Below are 22480 nucleotides of genomic sequence, written 5' to 3'. Positions count from 1 at the left end.
CAGGGCCCAGAGCTGTAGTGATGCTATTTCTCTTTTGGTTTCCTGCACTGCTGCCTACTCTTTTACTATTCTTTGTATCTATCAAAACAACTCTGCAACTATCAATCTACCTAGAGAGTCGGTAAAGACTAACCGGATATGACTATTTTACCCAAAAGTGATTTCGGAAATTACCGTGTGGACTTACTACATCTTCTGCAGCATTTGTAGGTTAAACGAAATATTACCTGTTTATGTTCGTGACAATATTACTTCATATGTTGACGATATTTTTATTGCTAAACGTTCTTGGAGTGAGCACAACAAAATTTTGGATTCATTATTACGTATTTTTGCAAGAATTGGAATTACAGTGAACTTGGAAAAATCTGAATTTGGTCGTTCTCAGGTGAAATTTCTTGTTCATATTATTTCAACAGAAGGTATTCTTCCTGATCCAGAGAAATTAGACGCTATTCGTAATTATACTGTTCCTACTACAAAACGTGATGTTCGTAGTTTGCTTGGTGTCTGTAATTTTCTTAGACGCTTTGTTAGATTGGACAATTTCGCCACACTATCTGGAAAAAAGTCTAATTGGTGTTGGGATGAGGAAGCTCAGTCAGAATTTGAACAACTTCTTGATGCTTTAGTTGCTGCTCCACTTCTTTCACATCCGGATTTATCTAAAGATTTTTGTTTGGCGAAGGACTCATCATACAAAGGTTTAGGTGCACACTTATTTCAAGAAATAGAAGAAAACGGCGCTCTAGTACAGAAAACTATTGCATTTGGAAGTCGTGTTCTCTCTAAATCAGAAAAGAGTTATTCGATTACGGAACTTGAAGCCTTGGCTGCTGTTTGGGCTTTCACAAATTTCGCATCTTTTTGTATGGCAGACATACTAAGCTTTACACCGATCATCGAGCTCTGGAATTTCTTATGTCAACAAAATTAACACATGGAAGACTGTCACGATGGGCGCTGTATCTACAGGAATTTGTATTTATTATTGTTTACATACAGGGTTCTTCAAATATTATTGCAGATGCTTTATCGCGTGCACCTATGGGTTTGGAACAAAGTGCTGAGGAGAACTACAAAGAAAACAATTCTTGTTTGATGTATATTCAAGGTGTTGCGTTTGAAAACTTTATTTCGTCTTCGCTCCAGGACATCGCTAAGGAGGAAAATAAGGATCAAATCTGGAAGGACATTAAGAACAAGTGGAGGAGGAAGGAAAGCGTAGCAATTACACAGTATTATTTAGTTCGCAATGATATTCTTTTAAACGAAAATCGGTCGACAACTCTGTTTGGTTAGTTTGCATTCCTGATGAGTGGGTTAATAAATTGATTTGGTATACACATTTCAGTTATGCACACTTTGGTCCCAGAAAATGCTTTCATACATTACGAGAAAATTGGTACTTCAGTAACACGGAAAAACGTATTCGATCTGTTCTTGCCAAATGCAAATTATGTCAAAAGGCTAAGCCGCCAACTATTTGTCACAGAGCACCGTTGTTTCCTATCATTCCATCGAAATTAAAGGACATGGCTGCAGTCGATTTGTTCGGTTCAGTGGTTCGTTCTGCTAATGGTTTTGCGTACATTTTGGTAGCAGTGGAATTGACATCAAAATAAGTGTGTTTTACACCTTTACGCAAAGCAACAGCTCGTTCAGTATCTAATGCTTTCATCAAACATTTTCTTAAAGAAGTGGGTACATGCTGATAAGGTTATATCAGATAATGGATCACAGTTTCGCTCCAAAATTTGGCTTCGTACTCTACGGCGTCGTAAGATTAAACCAATTTTCATTTCACTTTTCACCCTCAATCTAGCGCTTCAGAGAGATGGATGAAGGAAACCAATAACTTGTGTCGACTTTATTGTCATCAGAATCACATAAAGTGGGATCAGTATCTTCATATTTTTCAAAACATTCTGAATGAACTCCCTAATAATTCAACTTCTTTACCGCCTATATTGATATTAAAAAATAAAGCACCGACAAATCGCATTTCTGAAATTGTTCCTTTTCCGCCTTCACGGAAACTGCGGCATTCTGAAGTTGTTAATCTTGCTCTACAAAATATTGCATGTGCGGCTGCTAGAAGAGAAATATCAGCTAAACGTCCTGGTCGTTTAAAAACCTTGTCAGTTGTTCAAAAGGTGTTAATTAAGTCTCATCGTTTGTCTTACAAAGGAAAAGGCTTGTGTCGCAAATGTTTTCTACTTTATAACGGTCCATATAGGGTTCGCAAAATTATTCATGATAACACTGTCGAAGTAGAAACTCTTAAATCACGGCGCTCTAAGGGAATACATCATATATCGAACGTTAAAATGTTTGTGGAATGACATACTTTTGAGAAACTAACAGTTATACGTAAACACACAGAGAATACAAAGATACCGCGCCGTGTTCCGGCGGCGGCACATACTCAAAGCAACAGTCAAGTCTGCGCGCCGCACAAGGCAGTCCTTGACAGCAAACAATTACTTCCTACGTCACGCGTACCTACAGCTGATCGAGCGCTCAGTGCGAATGCACTGACAGCCGTAAACAAATACACAGTCAAATTTCTCCTAATAAATTCAGTATAAAGCTATAGTGACTTGATAAATTATGTTATTAAAGTTCAGTATTTTTCAGGATACGGTTGTATAAAATATTTAAGAACTTCAGGTAAATTCTGTGTGTGTCTGACGTTAAGAGGACTTGCTATCGAGAAAATTTCAGGAAGAATGTAATTTTTAAGAAGAAAGTAATAAACTAAAAACGTAACTACTAATTGAGTTTATTTTTCAGGTAACATACTTCCACTTGGGTACGTACTTTAGACGTAATTTGTTGCTCGCGATTACGTGATTTATACTTTGTGTTAACTGATTTTGACAATGATAGATTAATGAACAGGGTTGTTAATTATGTATATTATGCATCGCTTGGCTGCACTGCTTTTTCACTGATGTCACAATTTCTTTTTATTATGTGTCTGCTGTGCTTATTTATTTAAATTATAATTGTCACCTAATTAATTGTGCTGATATGGCTATGTATGTAAGTTATACTTTGTGATTTATTTGCTTGCGCCTTCATGTTTACTTATTAAGATTACATATGAATATTTATTTGCTTATGCCCATATGATGCTACTGACCTGTTTATTATGTAAGATATATATTTGCTGCTTTGCGTATGGATTGCGTATTACACATTTATATTTTGTTGTCATAACTATTCTTTAATTTTGTGTATAAAATGCTGATGTACGGTGTACGAACATAGAATTTATGTCACACTAAGGTATTAATTATAGATTGTTCGCTTGGCAGAGCCTCGTTGTAGGGATTGTGATACATCCACTTGTTGACATTCTGTTCTCTACTGGTATATTTACTCGCTATTGCATGTTTTGCTTACGCTCAGTACCTTATATTTTAAAATAAGAAAATGAACTGCTATAATTCTACGAACGACATTGGTACAAGAAACTTCATTGAAGTCACATGAGCTGGAGGTTTTATGGAATCTGTATAAATTTATGCTAATAGGAAGGAAGCTAACGACATGACATACAACACTAGGTTTAGACCATTGACTGTCATTACACTGCATTCTTCGTGAGCAATTGAAGTAGCAAGTGACACTTGACACAATAAATACTCCCTGTGTTTGCTGCTGTTTTGCCATGATTCTTGAAGTGGTGTACACACTGTGAATTATTACGATCATTCACACTCCGTACTCGTCCTTTCTTACTGAAAGTTATTCAAACTAAAGGCTGTTAGAGATCATGTATGCATTTCTTTTATTTAATGATGGACAAGCTTTCCAAAATGTATTTTATAATTCATAATGAGTAGAAGATTTGGGTCAGATGGATTACACAGAGGTTGTGTGTGGACATTGCGTCTTCGGATTGTATGGGATGATGAATTGAAGTTTGCACTAGGATTTTATCTGTACTTGTTCGAGGAGACTGACTAGAGGAAAGAGTTGTTATGGAAGTGAAATGATATTGGCGATAAGGTTTATATGTATCGACGTTTTGAAGAGGTATTATTGAGGTATTGAGATTGTGTAATGTTGATGATTATTCGAGTTTTGGTGGATAAGAGGTAAGATAAATGATTTTGGTGATAAGGTTTATATGTATCAACGTATTGAAGAGGTATTATTGAAGTATTAAAATTATGTGATGCTGATGATTATTGGAGTTTTGGTGGATAAGAGGTAAAGTAAGTGAGCAGCATATTTTTTTGTTGGTTTATATGGAACAAGGAGGATGAAGATGGCAGACTAGAACACTAGAAGATTGTCTACACACACACATTTTGTTAAATCAATAAGCAGTATATAATTGTTTTTGGAGAAAGAAGGTATTTGCATATCATGGCACACTGACAGTTGTTCAGAAAAAGTTGGCTTGGCAAACATTGGTCTTGACATGATGACTATGACATTGACTGACTATTATTGACTTTTATACACTGCACCACTACTACTTGATACACATATTGAGCATCAAATTTTGACAGAATTGCATTTACACAGTTAACACTATTCAATTACACAGTAGTACTTAAATGTGGATGAAAGATGAGTGAGTGTGTTTTGTGTGTTTTCCTTTCCCAATCCCAAATAATTGGTACCGACCTATATCCTAAATATTATTTTACTTGTTTGTTGTGGCTTGCACTGACACCCATAAATATTATAGGTTTACTGACATTTGTGTATTTGTAATAGTTAATATTACAATTATCTGATATCATTTGTGTGTTTATTATAATTTCTATGTTTAGTGTAAGAGCATTGATAATAATTTTGTAAAAGCAATTGTGTGTGCATTCAAACTGTTGTTCGCGCTTGCACCTGTTCAGCATAAATGGGTGCCACTTGGAAATGTTTAATTTCTGCTGATGAACTCTGATGAACTGTCTAATTAGTAATAGTGAGTATTATGGACTGTTACCTGCACGTGTTCAACACGATGAGTGCCCCTTGGAAATGTTTAATTACTGCTGATGAACTCCGATGAACTGTCTAATTAGTGATAGTAAATATTATGGACTGTTACCTGCACTTGTTCAACAATGATGGGTGCCACTTGGAAATGTTTTCTGTTGATGAACTCTAATGAAATGTCTAATTAGTGATAGTGAGTATTATGGACTGTTACCTGCACCTTTTCAACATTACTGGGTGCCACTGTTGGACCTGCTACTACTGATTATGTCACTTGTTGCTGTCTGCACCTGTTCGCCATTTCTGGGTGCCACTGTTTGAGATGTTTAAATACTGCTGACGAAATGTTATGAGACTGCTATTTGCACCTGTTGACCATTGCTGGGTGCTACTGTTGGCACTGTCAACTACTCTGAGGAGTCCTACTTGTTTATTGTACTATTGAAAGGATTTTATGTGAATATTTGTATAAACTTATTTTTTGTGTGTTTTCTGTTTATGAAATGTTATGAGACTCTTACCTGCACCTATTCGTCATTGCTGACGCTATTGATTGAATTGTTTAACCACATGATACTTGTGTAAACTATTATGTAAAATCATATGTATGCAAGCATTTGTATTCCTTACTGTATTTTATATATTAGGTTATTGAAGGGTCAGTGCAAAGCCAAAATTTATTTAGTTATGTAATATTTACTTATTAATATTACTTTTTATTTTTGTCTGTATTTTTTTACGAATTTGGTGGTATATTCACCACCAATGCTGGCAAAATTACTATCAAATTCTAGCCCGTGGAGGAAGGGCATGTGAAAGGTGGCTACACTGAGTCACAGCGCCAGAGATTGCGCCAAAGAGTATTATTCAGCAGCCTCCACTGGCAGTTGCCGCTGAGAAGTTGCTGAGGGCAATGGTAGTTCTGAGGTAAGTGTGATCTGTGCTTTTTGAGACGCCGTTAGAGTACTAGTTGTTCTTTTAGGCAAGACGCCACATGTTATTTGATTGGGGATGTTGTAATGATCAAAGTGTATTTTTCGTCAATATACACTCCTGGAAATGGAAAAAAGAACACATTGACAACGGTGTGTCAGACCCACCATACTTGCTCCGGACACTTCGAGAGGGCTGTACAAGCAATGATCACACGCACGGCACAGCGGACACACCAGGAACCGCAGTGTTGGCCGTCGAATGGTGCTAGCTGCGCAGCATTTGTGCACCGCCGCCGTCAGTGTCAGCCAGTTTGCCGTGGCATACGGAGCTCCATCGCACTCTTTAACACTGGTAGCATGCCGCGACAGCGTGGACGTGAACCGTATGTGCAGTTGACGGACTTTGAGCGAGGGCGTATAGTGGGCATGCGGGAGGCCGGGTGGACGTACCGCCGAATTGCTCAACACGTGGGGCGTGAGGTCTCCACAGTACATCGATGTTGTCGCCAGTGGTCGGCGGAAGGTGTACGTGCCCGTCGACCTGGGACCGGACCGCAGCGACGCACGGATGCACGTCAAGACCGTAGGATCCTACGCACTGCCGTAGGGGACCGCACCGCCACTTACCAGCAAATTAGGGACACTGTTGCTCCTGGGGTATCGGCGAGGACCATTCGCAACCGTCTCCATGAAGCTGGGCTACGGTCCCGCACACCGTTAGGCCGTCTTCCGCTCACGCCCCAACATCGTGCAGCCCGCCTCCAGTGGTGTCGCGACAGGCGTGAATGGAGGGACGAATGGAGACGTGTCGTCTTCAGCGATGAGAGTCGCTTCTGCCTTGGTGCCAATGATGGTCGTATGCGTGTTTGGCGCCGTGCAGGTGAGCGCGACAATCAGGACTGCATACGACCGAGGCACACAGGGCCAACACCCGGCATCATGGTGTGGGGAGCGATCTCCTATACTGGCCATACACCTCTGGTGATCGTCGAGGGGACACTGAATAGTGCACGGTACATCCAAACCGTCATCGAACCCATCGTTCTACCATTCCTAGACCGGCATGGGAACTTGCTGTTCCAACAGGACAATGCACGTCCGCATGTATCCCGTGCCACCCAACGTGCTCTAGAAGGTGAAAGTCAACTACCCTGGCCAGCAAGATCTCCGGATCTGTCCCCCATTGAGCATGTTTGGGACTGGATGAAGCGTCGTCTCACGCGGTGTGCTCGTCCAGCACGAACGCTGGTCCAACTGAGGCTCCAGGTGGAAATGGCATGGCAAGCCGTTCCACAGGACTACATCCAGCATATCTACGATCGTCTCCATGGTAGAATAGCAGCCTGCATTGTTGCGAAAGGTGGATATACACTGTACTAGTGCCGACATTGTGCATTCTCTGTTGCCTGTGTCTATGTGCCTGTGGTTCTGTCAGTGTGATCATGTGATGTATCTGACCCCAGGAATGTGTCAATAAAGTTTCCCCTTCCTGGGACAATGAATTCACGGTGTTCTTATTTCAATTTCCAGGAGTGTATATGAAGGTAAAGAAAAATTTTTATTTTAGACGTCCTAAATAACAATGCCTCTTGGTCACAGGTTCAGTCAACAAAGCTTCTGGCTCGTGTTCTTGTATTTGACTGTAATTCTGGTTTCTATTATAGTATTTCTAGTTTTTTTAATTACTTCAGTGTAAATCGTGTTTAAAATATCTTGTCTTATTGAGGTAGAACCATGCCAGATGTGTACGTTGAATCACACCTCCACACACAGAACAGTTACACTTATGCTTTATTGTTTCGTAGCTTTTATAGTTGCTGGGGACTTAATTAATTAATTGTGTTAACGGAAATTTCCTTTCATTCTTTGTTGTTATTCTCTGCAGTCAGATTGCGTACTAATATTATTCAGAGCCAACCGGTTACGAGACTGCGTAACCGCACAAACAGCGACTAAAACTAAAAAATATTTGCATTATATTTAATTAAGCCCCCATGCAAGGTGATTAGGTGTCACTTGTGTCATACGTCTGTATTCGTGATTTCCACATTCCTAAACATCCCTTGGTTACTCTTTTCGATGTGATAGTGAAGTGGAAACGTGAAGGGACACGTACAGCACAAAAGCGTACAGGCCGATCTCGTCTGTTGACTGACATGGACCGCCGACAGTTGAAGAGGGTCGTTATGTGTAATAGGCAGATATCTATCCAGACCATCACACAGAAATTCCAAACTGCATCAGAACCACTGCAAGTACCATGAGTGTTAGGCGGTAGGTGAGAACACCTGGATTTCATGGTCGAGCGGCTGCTCATACGCCACACATCACGCCGGTAAATGCCAAACGACGCCTCGCTAGGTGTAAGGAGCGTAAACATTGGACGATTGAACAGTGGAAACACGTTGTCTTGAGTGACAAATCATGGTACACAATGTGGTGATCCGAAACAACAGTAAAATTCGGAGGCGGTGGTGTTATGGTGTGGTTGTTTTTTTCATGGAGTGGGCTTGCACCCATTGTTGTTTTGCGTAGCACTATCACAGCACAGGCCCATATTAAAGTTTTAAGCAGCTTCTTGTTCCCACTGTTAAAGACCAATTCGGGGATGGCGATTGCATCTTTCAACACGATCGAGCACCTGTTCATAATGCACGGCTTGTGGCGGAATGGTTACACGACAATAACATCCCTGTAATCGACTGGCCTGCACAGAATTCAGGTCTGAATCCTATCGAACACCTTTGGGATGTTTTGGAAAACCGACTTCGATGCCTCTCCTCAGTGCAGCACTCCGCGAAGAATGGGATGGAATTCCCCAAGAAACCTTCCAACACCTGATGGAACGTATGCCTGCGAGAGTGGAAGCTGTCATCAAGGCTAAGGGTGGACCAACACCATATCGAATTCCAGCATGACCGATGGAGGGCGCCACGAACTTATAAGTCATTTTCAGCCAGGTGTCCGGGTACTTTTGATCACATAGTGGACGACGAATCGTTGAAAACGATATCAGTTTCGTTAACAACCTTGGGGTAAAACTGGAACCTATGTAGTTGTTGCGTTCTCTCTATTCTACCATTACTGAACTGTTGTCGTTATGTTTGCTAATTTTGGTTTAACACCTAATTCTCTAACGATTTTTTCTATTGTTTCTCTGTTTACCGAAACAGATATTTTATTGAAATCAATTCATGATGCTGTTATAATTTTATCTCCCACTACAGGTAGGCCTCAGTAGATGTACAGACGAAGAGTGTCCCATAACGCCCTCTCTCTCCCATATCCACTCCCACAGTCCTTTCCGATTCCCCAGATATCCAACCCAAGGTATGATGCGACCTGCGCGGAGGTGTGGGTGTTACATGGAAAGATGTGTCACTAAAGGAGCCTCTGGGATGCTGCGCGATCTAACTGATTAATCACTGAATAAATCCGCAATCCTCTTGGGACTAAAATTGTGAACACGGAACAAAACATAGCAAAAACTAAGGAACATGATGAGACCGCAAACACCCAAGAATCAGGATGGGAACCATTGCAATGAAAGCTGTTTCTGCAATTACATCGAGCGATAGACCAGTCCCAGATATGGAAATTGTAACTGAGTAGTAGACCAGGTCGAGATCAAATCCTTATCGCGACCTGAGGTAAGGAAACTCCTCAACACAAATGAAGAGAACTAAAAGGTCTTGAACTTAGCTGTCCAAAAACAGTTGTCTGAGAGTGAAAGGAGTGATCATATCGCATCTACTTTTAATACAGATAACAAGAGACCAATAGAGGAGTCTAACACTCCCACGTCTTAGGATAAACGGATCCCAAAAAGCTGAGGCAAGAAATAAGGAATCAGATCTACAGTACTGCAGTTTCAGTTTTTAGGATGCCGGTTACCCAAAAGGGATATCCACTGATCAACAAACCCTGACAGCAGGTAAAGCCTGTTAAGATTGGTCTCTTTGAGAAGACTGCTGAGGAGGCAAATCCAGGTTCCAAATTCAGGATAGTCTATTCAGACAAGGGTGCTATTGTATTTGTCTGTGAGGGGATGGGAACACAGGTTAGACTTAAAGAGATGGCGCCCACGATATCTTCGTTTGAGGAGGCGAGGCAACTCGTCTGCTCAGCTGCTGAGCTTGTGAGGAATTCAAAGGCATCAATTTGGGTATCGAAATCTCTTTAGGAGACTCCTCCGAAGACTCTGTTCGGGAAATTACAGACGCGGAATCAGAAGGTCTCGACAGAGAAGTAGAGAGTAACCACAAAAAGGTTATACCGGACGGTCAGACCCCTGTGGTGGAAGTCGCTAAAAAATTCCTGACTGCACTGCGATATCAGGACCTGAAATTCTAGTTAGAATTACCGCAGGTCATCGTCAAGAAAATCAACCGCTGTTTCAATTCTGAATAACCGGTATTTTTCGGTATTTCTTTGCTCTCGGTTATAACGGGTATGCTTTTTATTTTTTGCTAATAACCGGGTAAAAAAGCGAAATAGTAGTTAGCCATAAATGCCATACTAAAATTTTATCTGTTTAAATAAAACATTTCGTAAAAAAGTACTTTTTACTTGTTAAATTTCCATTGCTTTGACTTATGCGGTATTATAGCAAACGGGAAAACCAGTCCGTGCTATATTAATAACAAAGGTGACAGAAACGAGCTACAAATAAATGGCTTACGAATTGGTTCTGCAACGCAGTGACAATAACGTACACGTTACAGTGTGGTGTGGCTTATTGTATGATAAGCGAGTATCTGCAGTGTGCCAACTTGCTCATGTGTTCTTTACGGTGGTTAATCATTATAGTCGTCGGACGTTAGTTGTATTGCTGAATGCCAACATCTCCAATCCTCCAGTATTTTTCGAAGTAGAAGTAGAAGTAGAGTGCCCCATTTGCTTTAAGAGAGTACGAGCTGGAGGAGCTACAACAAACTTACATCAATAGGGAGAAAACATAAATCTTCGCCCGCCCGGCTAGCCCCGCGGTCTAACGCATTTCTTTCTGAGTGGGAAGGCGTGCCGGTCCCCGGCACGAAGCCGGCCAGCGGGAACCGAGCGGTTCTAGCCGCTACAGTCTGGAACAGCGCGACCGCTACGGTCGCATGTTCGAATCCTGCCTAGGGCATGGATGTGTGTGATGTCCTTAGGTTAGTTAGGTTTAAGTGGTTCTAAGTTCTAGGGAACTGATGACCTTAGAAGTTAATTCCCATAGTGCTCAGAGCCATTTCAACCATTTTTGAAACCGGCACGAATCCGCCCGGCGGATTAGTGTCGAGGTCCGGTGTGCCAGCCAGTCTGTGGATGGTTTTTAAGGCGGTTTTCCATCTGCCTCGGCGAATGCTGACTGGTTCCCCTTATTACACCTCAGTTACATTATGCCGACGATTGCTGCACAAAGTCTCCACGTACGCCTACACTATAATTACTCTACTACGCAAACATTTGGGCTTACACTTGTCTGGTGTGAGACGTTCCAGGGGTAGGGGGGTCTACTGGGGGCCGAACCGCACAATAACCCTGGGTTCGGCGTAGGGCGGCCTTTGGGTGAGTGGACTGCAGCAGACTGTTGTGGGTCCACTGGGGGCCGAACCGCACAATAACCCTGGGTTCGGCGTAGGGCGGCCTTTGGGTGAGTGTACTGCAGCAGCCTGTTGTGGGTCCACTGGGGGCCGAACCGCACAATAACCCTGGGTTCGGCGTAGGGCGGCCTTTGGGTGAGTGGACTGCAGCAGCCTGTTGTGGGTCCACTGGGGGCCGAACCGCACAATAACCCTGGGTTCGGCGTAGGGCGGCCTTTGGGTGAGTGGACTGCAGCAGCCTGTTGTGGGTCCACTGGGGGCCGAACCGCACAATAACCCTGGGTTCGGCGTAGGGCGGCCTTTGGGTGAGTGGACTGCAGCAGCCTGTTGTGGGTCCACTGGGGGCCGAACCGCACAATAACCCTGGGTTCGGCGTAGGGCGGCCTTTGGGTGAGTGGACTGCAGCAGCCTGTTGTGGGTCCACTGGGGGCCGAACCGCACAATAACCCTGGGTTCGGCGTAGGGCGGCCTTTGGGTGAGTGGACTGCAGCAGCCTGTTGTGGGTCCACTGGGGGCCGAACCGCACAATAACCCTGGGTTCGGCGTAGGGCGGCCTTTGGGTGAGTGGACTGCAGCAGCCTGTTGTGGGTCCACTGGGGGCCGAACCGCACAATAACCCTGGGTTCGGCGTAGGGCGGCCTTTGGGTGAGTGGACTGCAGCAGCCTGTTGTGGGTCCACTGGGGGCCGAACCGCACAATAACCCTGGGTTCGGCGTAGGGCGGCCTTTGGGTGAGTGGACTGCAGCAGCCTGTTGTGGGTCCACTGGGGGCCGAACCGCACAATAACCCTGGGTTCGGCGTAGGGCGGCCTTTGGGTGAGTGGACTGCAGCAGCCTGTTGTGGGTCCACTGGGGGCCGAACCGCACAATAACCCTGGGTTCGGCGTAGGGCGGCCTTTGGGTGAGTGGACTGCAGCAGCCTGTTGTGGGTCCACTGGGGGCCGAACCGCACAATAACCCTGGGTTCGGCGTAGGGCGGCCTTTGGGTGAGTGGACTGCAGCAGCCTGTTGTGGGTCCACTGGGGGCCGAACCGCACAATAACCCTGGGTTCGGCGTAGGGCGGCCTTTGGGTGAGTGGACTGCAGCAGCCTGTTGTGGGTCCACTGGGGGCCGAACCGCACAATAACCCTGGGTTCGGCGTAGGGCGGCCTTTGGGTGAGTGGACTGCAGCAGCCTGTTGTGGGGTTATGAACCACTGAGGGTACGGCCGGGACGAAGCCTCTCCGTCGTTTCAAGGTCCCGAGTTCAATACAATACAATACAAACACAAAATTTAACAATTCATTGATCATTTAAAATTAAAACACAAAGTCCTTGACTTGATGCCTATGTCTACACAATATGCCTTTATCTGACTGTAGGCCCTGAAAACGGACAAATTAACTTGAATGACAGGTCTTCAACCTCAGTTTCACCCTTAAGCACAAACTATTTGTAATACCCAACTAATGGTATAATCCCCGATTACAACATGATTTCTGAGCAGAGTTTCAAAAAATTGGACTCATTAGGAAAATACTGTTGATTTTTGTAGTATACATACACTTATCACTTTTCAAGAAAATCAGCGAACGGTGGACAAGCTAAGTCTTATTTTATTTGCCTATTTAAGTAAATAAGATTAGGAAATGAGACACTTGAAGTAGTAAAGGAGTTTTGCTATTTGGGGAGCAGAATAACTGATGATGGTCGAAGTAGAGAGGATATAAAATGCAGTCTAGCAATAGCAAGGAAAGCGTTTCTGAAGAAGAGAAATTTGATAACATAGATTATAGATCTAAGCGTCAGGAAGTCGTTTCTGAAAGTATTTGTATGGAGTGTGGTCATGTATGGAAGTGAAACATGGACGATAAATAGTTTAGACACGAATAGAATGGAAGCTTTCGAAATGTGGTGCTACAGAAGAATGCTGAAGATTACATGGGTAGATCACATAACTAATGAGGAAGTATTGAATAGAATTGGGGAGAAGAGAAGATTGTGGCACAACTTGACTAGAAGAACGACTCGGTTGGTTGGACATGCTCTGAGTCATCAAGGGATCACCAATTTAGTATTGGAGGGCAGCGTGGAGAATAAAAATCGTAGAGGGAGACCAAGAGATGAATACACTAAGCAGATTCAGAAGGATGTAGGTTGCTGTAGGTACTGGGAGACGAAGAAGCTTGCACAGGACAGAGTAGCATGGAGAGCTGCATCAAACCAGTCTCAGGACTGAAGATCACAACAATAACAACATGTATCTTGAAAGTGTGGGAGCCGGAATTTTTCAATCTTTGTTCGATTTCTAAGTTTGTTGCACGAAATAATGAGAATGAAAAACTGAAAATCGATTATTTAAGAAGCCGGTTATTTTGAGGGCTTTTAACACACAGGTTAAACAGGGGATATAATTGAAAACTGGTTGATAACTGACGAGGCTACAGTACGGCGGAATGAAGCAGTGCTAAAGGTGGCTCTTAAGGAGTTCGGCAAGCTGTAGAGATTGGTCTGCTTAACCATTACAGGAGGAATTGGAGTCGCACTAATGAGGTGGATTCCATACTGTACATGCCTCCATTACACCTTTATGCTACAATGGAGGAAGCGGCAGGTGTATACAGGTTAAAAACTGTAAATAACTGGACACCTTTATGATATCCAGAACCTTACACATCAATATAGTGAGTGTGGTAAGTATAGGAGTGGTCGGGCAACTGCCAACTGACCATAAAATAACTTCCAGTGCACCAATAAATCTTTCAGTGCAACAATTGGAAGAAGGATGTAGTGGAAGAACGAACCAGGGCACCGTTCAGGAAAAACATTCTGGTTTACTGACTGATCGAAGACAGGGTGCAATCTCTGGTCACCCCCGTAGCGAGATCAAACATCGTTGCAGAACGCCAGGAATCCTTCGTGAGATTAAAGCAAAGCAACATTGTAAACCTACTGTGGGTGCCTGCTCACTCAGGAATCAGTGGCAATGAACAAGCTGCTAGGCTGGCCAGGAGGGGCGTGACGATTCCATTTATTGGAGTGGAAGCTGCCATAACCATCACGAAGGCTATAGTAAAACCAACACCATGTAGCTGAAGACTAAGACAGCACATGGAATACTGCACTGTTCCGCATCCATGTATTACTCATAGTACAGCCAGACAGGCCTAGGCTCAGCATGGCACACAAAAATCTCTGTCCCTTCAAAATCATGTGACTCTTAATATAATTACGAATTACTATGTTCTTATGTAATCAGTTATTATTATTATTATTGTTACTACTGTTATTATAAAACAGGAATAAACTCATACATTTCTTAACAGCTTATTAAGCTTAAAGTCATTATAGGAAACAGACATATCGGATACGAATTGTATTTCAAAGTAAATAAAGCTACTCATCTTCAGTCTGATATTGGAGCCTGTTTAGCAGGACACAAATTGCTGATTCTTGGCAGGACTGTTGATAAGGGAAGCCTCATTTTTACAACGATGGAGTTGTCTCTCTCTGACTCTATCTCTTTGGTGTTTTACTTTGAGTAACCATCGAGAAGCCCATTTCACTCATATATGTAGCTGAAAATGGCAATAACACATTATCTGCCATCTCGGAGATGGCTTATTGACAATCGAAATTAATCCAAAGGCACTTTCAAATATTTTGATTCCAATGTTCTGTCTTATTTCAAATCTCCAAGTTCCTCTTGCAAGCCTAAACCTAAATTATTCGAATCCACGAATGGGTCAAGAACCCAGCAAAAATTTTCAACTCTCTCTCAAAAGTATTGTTTGAAATTAGGCTGCACGAGTAGTTACTGTTCTATAACCAAGTCCATCAACACTTAATTATTGTCTGTAACAGACCACACAGTTGTGAACATCTCACGCGATCCATTTTCAGTTGTATGTATTCGCAAATTTAAATTATTGATAAATCCTTGAATTTTATACCTAGTAATCCGAATATTTTCGTTTCTATCTTGAATTTTCCCCTTTATCTCATTTTAGTGTGAAAAAGTTCGGAAAGATTTACTAACGTAGATATCCATTCATAATCTGCAAATAGATCTGCATACTCACGACCTTCAGTAGTCAAAAATGCAAGCGCTCATCTCTAAGTTCAAACATTCGCGTAGTGTAGTCTGCTGTGATCCCATTTCTTGACACAAAACGTTAGAACTCTACATACTAGTTGAAACTTGTATGTATGTGAAGAATGACAGCGCTGGAAAAACACTTACGTTATTCGATTTTCAAACAGCTGAGCAAAACTCAACGTACTCAGAGAGTTCTCTCTTTACTTATTCTGATCATCAGTAAACTGACACAACATTTTAGCGCAACGCAATTTGACTTTCAATAATACCTGCAAAAGAATAGCCCTGCATAACAATAACTTATACCTTCCATGAATCACTTCCCTCACAAAAATCTTCGTTACAGCGAACTATTGCAATACAGCGAGCGCCAATACATCCAGGTAAATAATGCCTACTGAAGGCATTAACTACTGATAAGCATAGTTAGCAAATGAAAGGTTTTGATGGGGAACAAACAATGTATTTACCTTAATAGTGTTCAATAGTCATATATATACACTCCTGGAAATGGAAAAAAGAACACATTGACACCGGTGTGTCAGACCCACCATACTTGCTCCGGACACTGCGAGAGGGCTGTACAAGCAACGATCACACGCACGGCACAGCGGACACACCAGGAACCGCGGTGTTGGCCGTCGAATGGCTCTAACTGCGCAGCATTTGTGCACCGCCGCCGTCAGTGTCAGCCAGTTTGCCGTGGCATACGAAGCTCCATCGCAGTCTTTAACATTGGCAGCATGCCGCGACAGCGTGGACGTGAACCGTATGTGCAGTTGACGGACTTTGAGCGAGGGCGTATAGTGGGGATGCGGGAGGCCGGGTGGACATACCGCTGAATTGCTCAACACGTGGGGCGTGAGGTCTCCACAGTACATCGATGTTGTCGCCAGTGGTCGGCGGAAGGTGCACGTGCCCGTCGACCTGGGACCGGACCGCAGCGACGCACGGATGCACGCCAAGACCGTAGGATCTTACGCAGTGCCGTAGGGGACCGCACCGCCACTTCCCAGCAAATTAGGGGCATTGTTGCTCCTGGGGTATCGGCGAGGACCATTTGCAACCGTCTCCATGAAGCAGGGCTACGGTCCCGCACACCGTTAGGCCGTCTTCCGCTCACGCCCCAACATCGTGCAGCCCGCCTCCAGTGGTGTCGCGACAGGCGTGAATGGAGGGACGAATGGAGACGTGTCGTCTTCAGTGATGAGAGTCGCTTCTGCCTTGGTGCCAATGATGGTCGTATGCGTGTTTGGCGCCGTGCAGGTGAGCGCCACAATCAGGACTGCATACGACCGAGGCACACAGGGCCAACACCCGGCATCATGGTGTGGGGAGCGATCTCCTACACTGGCCGTACACCTCTGGTGATCGTCGAGGGGACACTGAATAGTGCACGGTACATCCAAACCGTCATTGAACCCATCGTTCTACCATTCCTAGACCGGCAAGCGAACTTGCTGTTCCAACAGGACAATGCACGTCCACATGTATCCCGTGCCACCCAACGGGCTCTAGAAGGTGTAAGTCAACTACCCTGGCCAGCAAGATCTCCGGATCTGTCCCCCATTGAGCATGTTTGGGACTGGATGAAGCATCGTCTCACGCGGTCTGCACGTCCAGCACGAACGCTGGTCCAATTGAGGCTCCAGGTGGAAATGGCATGGCAAGCCGTTCCATAGGACTACATCCAGCATCTCTACGATCGTCTCCATGGGAGAATAGCAGCCTGCATTGCTGCGAAAGGTGGATATACACTGTACTAGTGCCGACATTGTACATGCTCTGTTGCCTGTGTCTATGTGACTGTGGTTCTGTCAGTGTGATCATGTGATGTATCTGACCCCAGGAATGTGTCAATAAAATTTCCCCTTCCTGGGACAATGAATTCACGGTGTTCTTATTTCAATTTCCAGGAGTATATATATATATATATATATATATATATATATATATATATATATAATTAAGTAAATACATTGTTTGTTCCCCATCAAAACCTTTCATTTGCTAACTATGCTTATCAGCAGTTCAGTAGTTAATGCATTCAGTAGGTAGTATTTACCTGGATGTATTGGCGCTCGCTGTATTGCAGTAGTTCGCTGTGTGTGTGAAATCCAATTAAACAGACTTCCTTTTCCTGACGGATACATATCCAGATCGTCCGCACGTAGTAACCTCTCGAAACTATGGCATCGTGTGACTACGAAGGTTTTCCCGGCCTAATAATTGATAATATTCTTCTCGAATATGCAGCCGGGTCATAACGTCTTCATGACACAATATTTCCGCGGTCCAACTGGCTGCCATCTTCAGGTGAGAGTGCTGGTGCACGATCTCGCCGGAACTGACTTCCCAGCGCAAGTTGCGGCCCCTATATAGGCCGCAGAAGACCCACAACGCGTGCGCGAGAAGGTGCCGTAACTACCCTCTAGCGCAGTAGACATACCCCGCCCCCAGTGATGGAAACAGGCGAAATCGAGATATCGCTGTAAAAAAATTAAATAAATAAAAATAAAAATTTATTCCGATGATAGAACCACAGACCGTTGTTTTTTAATGTCAGATAACACTGGGTCCCAAACTTAATAGATAGCCCTTGTCTCTATTAATAAGATTCTCAGATAACCGAATCTCTATGGATTCTTTTAAAACACAGTCTCAATAGCGAGATGCAGGGGCAACCATTTGTGTCTCGTCATATAGTATTCTGTGTCTTTCGGTGAGACAGTGTTCCGCCACTGCAGACTTCTCAGGTTGAAGCAGTCTTGTGTGCCGCTGATGCTCAACACATCGGTCCTGAATGGTCCGGACTGTCTGACCAATATAAGCCTTTCCACAGTGGCAAGGGATCTTGTACACACCGGGCTTCCTCAAACCCAAGTCATCCTTAACAGAGCCAATGAGCGCTGTAATCTTGGCTGGCGGACGAAAAATACTTTTGATGTGATATCTTTTCAGAATTCTTCCTATCTTCGAGGAAATGCTCCCAGCAAAAGGCAGAAAAGCTACCGAATTGCAGGTATCTTCTGGTGGTTCAGGCGAAGGTCCAAACTGGAAAGCACGACGGATCTGTTTATCTGTATAGCCATTCTGCTTGAACACAATCTTAAGATGGTCCAATTCTTGTGTCAAGCTTTCTCCATCTGAAATGGCATAAGCTCTTCTCGCCAACGTCCGCAGGACCCCCGTACGCTGGAACGATGGATGACAGCTAGAAGCATGTAAGTAACGGTCCGTGTGCGTAGGCTTTCGATAAACGCTGTGTCCCAGTGTCCCATCATCCTTTCTGTACACCAGAACATTCAGAAACGGAAGCTTTCCATCACTTTCCACCTCCATGGTAAATTTGATGTTAGGATGCAGGGAACTGAAATGATCTAGGGGGCGGTCCAGAGCTTCTCTCCCATGAGGCCACACCATAAACGTATCGTCAACGTACCTCCAAAAACAGGTTGGTTTTAAGAACGCCGTCTTCAGCGCCATGTCCTCAAAATCTTCCAAAAAAAATTGGCGACTGTTGGGTACAAAGGGCTCCCCAGAGCCCGCTCCGTCTGTACTAACAATGAGATGATCCTCCCACATTAATTCATTACGGACAAAATATTCATTACAAGAAATATATTCGCAGTCGCGAATATGGACAATTGTTAGCTATACAATGGAATGAGAACAATGTATATCAGTGCCGGACCGGGACTCGAACCCGGATTTCCTGATTATCGCTTGATGTCGCCTTCCATTTGGCTATCCGAGCACGAATGACCGCCTGACCCACACCTATCGTCGTCAACCCTCTGTCCACAACTTTTACTCGTACATCCATTATGTACACTACTGGCCATTAAAATTGCTAAAGAAGAAATGCAGATGATAAATGGGTATTCATTGGACAAATATATTATACTACAACTGACATGTGATTACATTTTCACGCAGTTTGGGTGCATAGACACTGAGAAATCAGTACCCAGAACAACCACCTCTTGCCGTAATAACGGCCTTCATACGCCTGGGTATTGAATCAAACAGAGCGTGGATGGCGTGTACAGGTAAAGCTGCCCATGCAGCTCCAACACAGTACCACAGTTCATCAAGAGTAGTTACTGGCGTATTGTGACGAGCCAGTTGCTCGGTCACCATTGACCAGACGTTTTCAATTGGTGAGAGATCTGGAGAATGTACTGGCCAGGGCAGCAGTCGAACATTTTCTGTATCCAGAAAGGCCCGTACAGGACCTGCAACATGCGGTCGTGCATTATCCTGCTGAAATGTACGGCTTCGCAGGGATCGAATGAAGGGTAGAGCCAAGGGTCGTAACACATGTGTGATGTAACTTCCACTGTTCAAAGTGCCGTCCATGCAAACAAGAGGTGGCCGAGACGTGTAAGCAACAGCACCCCATTCCATCACGCAGGCTGATACGCCAGTATGGCGATGACGAATACAGGCTTCCAATGTGCGTTCACCGCAATGTCGCCAACCACCGATGCGACCATCATGATGCTGTAAACAGAACCTGGATTCATCCGAAAAAATGACGTTTCGTCATTCGTGCACCCAGGTTTGTCGTTGAGAACACCATCGCAGGCGCTCCCGTCTGTGATGCAGCGTCAAGGGTAACCGCAGCCATGGTCTCCTATCTGATGGTCCATGCTGCTGCAAACGCCGTCGAACTGTTCGTGCAGATGGTTGTTGTCTTGCAAACGTCCCCATCTGATGACTCAGGGATCGAGACGTGGCTGCACGATCCGTTACAGCCACGCAGGTTCAAAATGGTTCAAATGGCTCTGAGCACTATGGGACTTAACATCTGTGGTCGTCAGTCCGCTAGAGCTTAGAACTACCTAAACCTAACTAACCTAATGACATCACAAACATCCATGCCCGAGGCATGATTCGAACCTGCGACCGTAGCGGTCACGCGGTTCCAGACTGAAGCGCCTTGAACCGCACGGCCACAACGGCCGGCGGCCAAGCGGGTAAGATGCCTGTCATGTCGACTGCTAGTGATACGAGGCCGTTGGCTACCAGTACGGCGTTTCGTATTACCCTCCTGAACCCACCGATTCCATATTCCGCTAACAGTCATTGGATCTTGGTCAACGCGAGCAACAATGTCGTGATACGATAAACCTCAAACGCGATAGGCTACAATCCGACCTTTATCAAAGTCGGAAACGTGATGGTACGCACTTCTCCTTACACGAGGCATCACAACAATGTTTCACCAGGCAACGCTTGTCAACTGCTGTTTGTGTATGAGAAATCGGTTGGAAACTTTCCTCATGTCAGCACATTGTAGGTGTCGCCACCGGCGCCAAGCTTGTGTGAAAGCTCTGAAAAGCTAATCATTTGGATATCACAGCATCTTCTTCCTGTCGGTTAAATTTAGCGTCTGTAGCACGTCATCTTCGTGGTGTAGCAATTTTAATAGCCAGTAGTGTATGTTGCCGTACAGAGGAAACATTTTACTTGACAGGCTGTACACACACGGTCGACGACATGCGGAAGCTTGGGTCTGCCAGTGAGTTGTGCTCGGACAGCCAAATGGTAAGGCGATCGCTGGCGATAAGAACAGATTTTCAGTATCTTCACACCCTTATGCAGCTGATGTTTGCCCAAATCCGCAACTGTGAATACATTTCTTGTACCTCATGACGGCTTTAGTTGCCACAGTGTCTCTTCCTTCAGACACGTATGCACTGCAATATCGTAAATATTCATTACTCGCTGGAAATATTTCTTCACAGGTTGCTGATTTACTTCTTTGCAAAAAAAAAAAAATATAAATTGCTTGCAGTTACATTGCCATCAACATAACTTATTTAGGAAAGAGGTTGTGCGTGACCGCCAATATCAGTGGACTCGACAAGTGCGAACTTACTACTGCTCTCTATTTTCTTCTTCGAAATGTCTTCGTTGTCACTGGACATGCCACTAACTTGGCAGCTGATTGTGTTTGCAGAGAGAGGAACTCCTGAAATTTCAGTGGCAGCTGTTGAACCTAGGACTACTTTTAGCATTTCTTTTCACGACGGCATTAAAAGTGTTTTTGCTGCATTAGAGTCCCTCTAGTTCTGGCATCGAACACTGTTCGGTTTAGCGGAAATTCTAGCAGCTGCTGAATCTAGGACTACTTTTAGCATTTGTTTACTCGACTGCATTAAAAGTGTTTTTCCTGCATTAGAGTCCCGCTAGTTCTAACGAATTGGCATCGAACACTGTTGGTTTAGCGGAAATTCGGAGTAGGAAGATTTCATGAATAGTATCTGCGTATTGACTAGTTAAGCCGTAGAGCGCGGGGACATCTGCCAGCGACTTTCGACAATAGCGCAGACGCCCTACCTAATGCTCTCCCTCCAGCGTTCCCACGTTATTGCAAACTTCCGTGAGTGTTGAGTTACTTTACCGAGCCACTGCGTCTTTTTTACTTGTTTCCGTAGTCCTTGACGTCAGCTGTTACCCATTATACATGGTAAGTAAACGAAGTCGTTCTTCGAGTGCTTTAAAACAAAAACTTGAAATGTTGAAAAGACTCGACAAGGGAGGAAGTGCTAACAAATTATCACTCGAATATGACGTCGGAAAAGCGACGACTAATGGATGGAAAAAAATCGCGTTAAAATTCAGAAGTTTTGTTCTGCTTCAAGTGTAATAAGTCTTTGAAGGCGACAAAACACGACTGCTTTCATATGAAAAACTTGACGAGGCTTTATTCTTGTGGTTCACACAAGAACAGTAGAAAGGAGTCCCTATTTCTGGTCGTTCGGTCAAAGAAAAGGCTCTTCAACTGAACAAGCTCATGGGTGGTGATCGGTCAGCTGTCAGCTGACAACGAAGCAGCTGAAAATCGCCTAAAACAATTTAAAGACCTCGTTTCTTCTCAAAACTGCTCACCGCAGCAACTTTAGAATGCACATGAA

Source organism: Schistocerca gregaria, chromosome 5 (assembly GCF_023897955.1).
Source record: "Schistocerca gregaria isolate iqSchGreg1 chromosome 5, iqSchGreg1.2, whole genome shotgun sequence".
Classification (NCBI taxonomy): domain Eukaryota; kingdom Metazoa; phylum Arthropoda; class Insecta; order Orthoptera; family Acrididae; genus Schistocerca; species Schistocerca gregaria.
This window is presented reverse-complemented; position numbering follows the sequence as displayed.